The following is a 5,924-nucleotide window of genomic DNA, read 5'->3' as shown; positions in this document are numbered from 1 at the left end:
GTTCTACAGGATGTCAGTATAATTAGACTGTGTTGAATTTTCTGGATTATGTGCATGCTCCGTCTCAATAGACCAAATCTCTTTCGCATTTGCCACCTTTAGTTAAAACAGCCGTGTTCATCATGCCGGGTGGGTTTATAAGACGGGAACCCACTGATTCAACCAAATTAAGGGAAAACCAGGAAGTGGTAGAACTCTTCACACGAGCACAGTGGATATCTTTTTGTGATAAGCTGCAGGGTTACGATGATGAAGTGGCCGAAGAATTCTTGCAGGCTCTGAGGCCGAAATCCCAGACACTGGCCACAGTGAATTTCATAGGTCTAAGCCTCAAGCTCACCCCGCAACATCTCAGTCGGATCACAGAACTTCCTATGGGTTTGCCATGGGATAAGGACGAAAGAAAGCTGAGCCAGTAGGCAAAGAAAGAATTCTTTCCACCTGAGGAGGAATTCTCGGAGGACAAAAATGGGGTGCGAAGAACGAGTCTGTTGCCACCATGGAATGAAGTCAGTTTGCAAATCATGAAATATATCACTTGTGAAGGCCGTTTTAGCATCGTGTATGCATATCACTTTCGGTTGCTCACTGAATTGAGGCACCGGATTGATCTTCCTGTAGAACAAAAACTGAGCATCCCCTATTTCCTATTGCAGTCTCTAATGGAGTGTGCCACAAAGCTAAGAGAGGGCATACCAGATCAGATAGCCCACCATGGGTTGATCAAGCTTCTTGTGGAGGATGCGCTGCATTCATATAAGGTTCCCCTCTCATGGGAATCCTTCCGGAATTTGACAAAAGATGGAGATATTAAGATGTTGATCGAAGAAACGGGTTCCTCCAGCAGTGAGGAACAAGAAGCAGTGGCCGAGGGACAGAGAGAAAAAGGCCAGAAGACCCCGACCACAGTGCAGAAGAAAGAACAAAAGAAGAAGCATGAGGAAAAGGAGGACAAAGAAAAAGGTGGCACACCTATCTTGTCAGCAAGAGAAAAGAGGCTGAAGAGCAGAATGGACAAAGCTGAGGTGGTCCACATCAGCCCAAGTACCTCAACAGTACCTGCAACCAAAGCAAAAAGCAAAACTCAGGCAGGTAAGCAAGCAAAGGTGGAGACACCCGTGTCTACAGGAAAGCAGAAACAGGCTTCTATAGGAAGCCCGAAAATGGAGACAAGGGCTTCTACAGGAAGCCCGAAGTTGGAGAAAGGGGCTTCTACAGGAAGCCCGAAAATCATTGAGAAACAGGTTCCTACAGGAAGCCTGAAGATAGAGAAAGGGTCTTCTACAGGAAGCCCGAAGATTACCAAAGCAGGATCTTCTACAGGAGGCCCGGAAGTGGGCAAAGCAGGGTCTTCTACAGGAAGCCCGAAATCTGAAAAGGAGGGGCCCTCTACAAGGAGCTCTGAGAGAGCAAAACGCAAGAAAGAGAAGGCTGGTATTCTCGAAAAGGAGGCAGCAGCGGCGCTGGCCGCCCTCAGTACACCTCCAAAGCCAAAGGAGAAGAGAGAGAGGGAGACCCCTCTACCATCTGAAGCCAGGAAAAGCAAGAGGATAAACACGGGCAAGCCACAGCCTCCACCCAGCAGCCAAACCATTTTAGGGGATGTCCCTACTTCACCCAGTGCAAGAACCCCCTCTAAAACATCAGCCACCCCCGAGAGGGGAAGCCCAAAAATAACTTCCTGGACACGAAAAATAGGCCAATCGCCTTCCGAAGCCCGGCTCAAGGAAATGGAAAAGGGGGAAGAAGCGCCACCCTCGTCACCACCAGGGGCAGAAAAGGCAGGACCACCAAAAACAGGAAAGGAAGAACATGCTCCGGGCTCTAGTTCTCGGCCAAAGACGAGGAGCCAGAGCAAAGTTGCTCAAGGATGAGCAAATAGTTTAGCTGGGGGGTGATGATAAGCCCCAATTTTTGGTAAAATTTGGGCTCATTTGGCCTACTTGCTTTGCTCAAACCATTCATCTTTTATTGCTTATGCATTCATTTCTTGGTTTATTCGTGTTGTTTGTAGGAAGAAGGGTAGGCATTCTATCTACGTGACTAATACATGATGATTTCAAGTTTTTGGCATTAAAAGGGAGCAAAGACCACGAGAAAGGAGACAAGGAGACAGTAAGGTGGCACTGCTGGTTTTTAGGAGAGGATGTCCACAGTCTTGGGGACCTTCCTCGTGATTCCCACCATAGCTCTGAGCTCCAACCAATCTCCCCACCGAGCTTAGATGCAGCCAACCGTTCTACAGGAACAGCAGTTACAACTGTTCTACAGGATCAGCAGTTTAACCTTCAGTTGGACAGCCGAGCTCCACAAATCAAGGAAACCTATTGGATTATCATTTTGCATAAATACTGAGGCCGTAGCCTTTGATAGGAGCTTTTGGAACTTTTGCATTGCTCTTGTAATTTCGAAGTACGAGCTACAGCTCGGTGTTGGTTCTTTTTGTAAGCCAGTTTTGGCATGACATCAGATTTTTGGTTATGAATAAAGGCAGGCAGATTTTGATCTCATTCTGAGTTTCTAAGGGAGCTATAGCTCTCAGGTTAGGGCCCAACCTGAGAGCAATAGACCTCCCCTGTGTTGTAATGTTATTTGCCTTTCGTTCCAGCACTTCGTTTCTTTACTTTGACATGCAATTTGAATTTACAGTTTGCTGATTTAGTTTTTATGAGATTGAATAGGATTAGTTTATGGTGAATTTGCTTCCAGTTGCTTAGGTTATAAGAGGATAGTTATAATTCATTGGAGCTCCAGAAAAAGGTTGTTAGAGATCACTGCCATCTCTGCTTAGGGATTGGGGTGCAGTCCATATCAACCACCAAAAAGAAACACAGTTCTTTTCACGTCCATGCAAGCTGCAACAATTACTTTAGTCGTAGATCCATCCATGCACTTTGGTCTTGATCATTACTTCTTCATTCCACTTCCATGCACGAGTTTCTTTCACAAATTTCACTGCTGTTCATTGGTTCAAAATAGCACAGTTAACATCGGTTAAAGAGTTCTCGTTTTTGGTGACATTCATAGACAATTTGTTTCATCTACACTGCTCCACACCATTCCATTACCTTCCTCTTCTTGTCAACCACACCTGAAGCCACTCAACCGACCTCTGTTCAGCTCGTTTACCTTCCAGCTCTTCCATTCCTCACGTAGCTCCATTTACTTGACCTTTCGTTGATCCCATCCTTCCAGCCATCAACCCACCGCATGCACTCTTTCTCCATCTGACTTCTCTGCTCCTGAGCCATCACCAGTTCCATCTCCATCTCACCTATCCTCCCACACCACTCCATCACTCCACCATCTCCCAAAACTCCCATGGTCGAACATCCTGTAGAATTTCACAGACTTCCTGTAGAACCCCTGAGTTTCCTGTAGGATCCCCTGCAGACTTCCTGTAGAAGCCTGCAAACTCGGTTGCTGAGCATCCGAACGTGGTAGACTTCTGTGGACTAATGCTAGAGACCCTCTGGGACCTCCCCTAGCCATCCTGACCTTGCCCATGCTTTCCTTCCATTTGAACCGCTCCTGCACAGTCAAACCCTAATCAAAAGCACCATCACAATAAATCCAACCACTTAATGACAAAATACAAAAACATGTCTTTTCAGATGCAAATAGCTTAGATTCATGTATTTCAACTCACTGCAAGTAATGGCATCATTGGTGGAAGTTTCATTCACATTTTTGCATTGTAGGGGTCAAGCTAGTTAAATTAGGGTTTATTAGGGTTTCCATGCTTTGTTGGCTTTCAATTTCCTTTTTGCAAATTAGGTTAGCTTCCTTCAAGATAGCTTTCGTCCATCACTCATAAAGCTTCTTCTGAGAGCATATAGAAGTTGGCTTGAGCCCTAGCGGACTTGTGCCAGCTGACCAAGTGAGAGTTGCGACAAGAGCTAGTACTTGTGCATACAGCACCGTCGCTTCCAAGTTTGTACGAACTACCGGGTTGATAAAATTAGAGATAGGAAGCTCCAGGAGTTGTAGCATTATTGCTACAATACTGGAGCCCACCAGAAACACAGTAACAAAGAATCGTCAAAGCATCTTGATCTATTACAACATAAACACTACAGAATCAAATATATAATGAACATACAATAGCATCCACAAATGATAACATTCGTAATTGCACAATCATATGGAAGAAAACTTGAATAGATTTATTAAATAGAAGGGAGAATTACAACCCAATTGTCTGATCCAGCATCATCCTCCCAGCTTCAATCCCTCTTCACCTCATGAAATAGGAAGATCACACCAACAATACAATGCTCTTTCTTCAATTACAAACTATCAGCACTTCCTTGCAATTCACAATATTCCAGCCTCCAGATCTCTTAGATGAGGGATCCATTTATAGATATGTGCAAGGGTGTGAGTCATCTTTGGGGTTTTGATTAGTGTCATTCCACTTGTTACAATTGGTTCCACTTGGAGATTTCTTGGATCTCTTACTCATCCCTGGGCAAATTCAAAGAGGCAAGTGTCATAGGAGAAGTTTCTAGAAGATTCCATGAGCAACCACCTAGTAAACTGTCTCGGACATTTGTCCATCCTCACTCATCGCATCCTATAGAATTCCCAAATAGTATTCATCACACCTAGACAATGTACCACTCAGTATGCATCACACCTGGCCAATGTAGCAGTCAATATGGTTTAGTTTAGGCCATTTCTGGATCGATTCTCAGGTGGAACTTTTGGGGAATGATGTAATCAGATGACCATGTTCTTTTAGGGTATGAAAAAACTCTTTTAGGGGTTGAAGAGCCCTAGTTTATCGACATATAAGATTGGGGTTGAAGTGCCCAAATATGTCTATAATAGTTGCCCCCTAAAGCATGAAGTCATAAATCTTGATGTTGGGTGAAATGCTTTATCATGAGAATCTGAGGTTTCAAACTGCAAGGTGACTTGCATAAGTTACAATACAATACATCATCGTAATATGGTTTTCATGATCTAGTTGAGGTAGGAATTCCCATGCTCAGCTTTATAAATTCATTTCATGTGCATAGGTCAGATAGTCGTTTGTAGATGCAGACTGGTGATTCTTCAGATGTAGAGTCATCATCCTTGGGTAGGATGACCATCTGTGTAGCACCTTTGTACATTTGATGTTTTTATATCCCTAAATATATCGCAGCCCAGATGGATGAAACTAGATCCAGGGTCTTCAAACTCATTGAATCTTCGTCTGATGTACAAGTCAATCCATGTGAAGAGATGTTCTGAAGTCGAGCATAAAAAGACATCGCCTGATTACTAGCCAATAATGTGACCTGTTAACAGACGCGAGAGGAATCACCAATAATAATAGTGACCCTCAAGGTACTACAATACAATTCACATGGTGTGAATATATGATCCTATGTCGAACACCATGAAAAATCTTTTGGTCGAAGGCCATTGATGTCAACCTATCGCCAGAAGTGAGAAACTTGCCATTGATGTATGCAAACTTCAAAGCACTGGAAGGGTTTTTTCTAAGTCAACTTCTTGAATAATGAGCTGATGTCGACAAGAAGTGATTCGTCGTAGGAGGGCCTTAATGTATCCCACATTTACGACACGAAATGGAGAAAATGATTTATGGAGGTGAAAATGAACTGACGACACAAGGTTCAGGAATGGTGGTCATGAAAAAATGAAGGTGGGAGGTATTGCAGTGGATGAGACATTAACTGGATGGTGGATTTTCAACTGAATGACTTCTCTTGAACATGTCGGTGACACTGAGATGAATTGGTAGCGTTAAACCCAAAAGATGGATGGTATGAAAGACCAATGGTGAGATGACCGGTGAACAAAATAACCCAACCCAACTCAATCATGGAGATGAAGTGAAAGTGTCATGTTCAAGAGTGACCTGGTACCATAAAGTTTTTAAGTTTATTCCATTTTCCCTAATCATTGCT

Source organism: Pinus tabuliformis, chromosome X (genome assembly GCF_031772625.1).
Source record: "Pinus tabuliformis cultivar Carrire ecotype Pingquan chromosome X, CPIR1, whole genome shotgun sequence".
NCBI lineage: Eukaryota > Viridiplantae > Streptophyta > Pinopsida > Pinales > Pinaceae > Pinus > Pinus tabuliformis.
This window is presented reverse-complemented; position numbering follows the sequence as displayed.